Source organism: Medicago sativa, chromosome 3 (assembly GCF_051527215.1).
Source record: "Medicago sativa cultivar Bolivia chromosome 3, Bolivia_mono, whole genome shotgun sequence".
NCBI lineage: Eukaryota > Viridiplantae > Streptophyta > Magnoliopsida > Fabales > Fabaceae > Medicago > Medicago sativa.
In genome coordinates, this window is record NC_140751.1 from 50,799,922 (window position 1) to 50,801,394 (window position 1,473).

Here is a 1,473-nt window from a genome sequence, read left to right on the forward strand (position 1 = left end):
AAGAAATTCACCTGCAACCTTTACTACTAAAGGGCCTTGAAGAAGTTGAGTATTCGAGTCAAAAAGAAAAAGCAGTTTCATATCTGAATGTCGGAATAAAAGCAAGTGGCAACTGCAACTACTTGATTCAATGCTCACGGAGTTGAGTAAAAATAAATTAAGGGCACTCATACTTTTTCAGGTATGCATTTTGAAGACTATCTTCTGATATGTTGTCTACAAGTTTCTTTCCATACTTCATAAAGTTGCTGACCCGAGAAACACTATTGTTTAGGATAATATAGCAGATCCAAAGACTTTGGAGGAGCAACAGAGTTGCATCAGAGAACATGCCTAATTTTTGTCTCTTGAGGTAGCGGCTGGTGTTAATAGGTGTTGCTGCTGGTGTGGTGTGTGATTTTCTGCTAATTTCCGCAGGCCTATGTCAGTCTTCTGCTACCTTGCGGTTGGTTTTCTTGGTGTTCCAATTCTGTTCGGTTTTGGAAGGATTGGGGGCTGTTTAGTTTGGCATTCTATCCAAGTTTGGGAAAATCTGTTGTTGGCAGTAGTGCTGCGTTTTTGTGCTGGCAGCAGAGGAGTTTTCATGTTACAGGGAGTCCTTGTCATAAGGATTTTGAGGCAGGGGTATGCTTTCGGTTTTCTATTGTCCGTTGGTATATTTCGGCCTCATTATTTAGAATCGTTTGGGGAGCTTGGGTTGTTGGTGTTCCGTATATTTGCGGCACCATTTGTATATGTTTCTTTGTTTTTTCCGAGAGTGTTTCGCGTCTTGCAATTCTCGTCGAGAATAAATTTGCCATTTCAAAAAAAAAAAAAAACACGACAAAATGTAAATAATATATTTTAGTTCGACTATCCATGATGTGCACTGAAGTTTTTTTTTTTTTTTGTTGTATTTTCAAGCAGGTATTTTCATTCAGAAGAATTGGAATGATAAAAGCAGTTAGCAGTAAAGCATGAAGAGGAGTCTAGTATAGTTAATTTTACTCTGGTAAAAGTAATGATGGCAATTACCTTGATGCTTGATGCTGAGTGGCTGAATTAATATTTACGGTTTACTATGTGGAATGGGAAGAGTCTAGTATAGTTTATTAAGAGTTGCACTCTGAAATGTGTATAGTCTAGTACTTCCCCCGTCCTAAATTATAAGCAAAAAAATTTCATTTTCTTTGTCTCAAAATAGGTTTAAATGTGTCATTGGTCCCTGCACTTTCATCAGATTTTGGCATTGTTCCCTGCACTTTTTTTTGTTTGGCATTGGTCCCTGCACTTTGTAAAAATATCGGTATTGGTCCCTCTGTTAACTTTCTGTTAAAAAAAAAACACAAAACTAACGGAGTGCCACGTGGCCCAATCATTTCATGCCACGTGGCACCAATACCAATATTTTTACAAAGTGCAGGGACCAATACCAATATTTTTACAAAGTGCAGGGATCAATACCAATAGTTTTGTGTTTTTTTAACAGAAAGT

The 1,473-nt window shown here is 37.5% G+C and overlaps 1 long non-coding RNA gene across 1 annotated transcript; it reads left to right on the forward strand.

Annotated features, from left to right (window-relative positions):
- Window positions 1-488: 488 nt before the first annotated feature.
- Window positions 489-1,061, forward strand: LOC146938070 (uncharacterized). Its single transcript, XR_015031115.1, has 2 exons — window positions 489-624; window positions 907-1,061. It is a non-coding gene; the product is annotated as an uncharacterized LOC146938070 (long non-coding RNA).
- The last annotated feature ends 412 nt before the right edge of the window (window positions 1,062-1,473 follow it).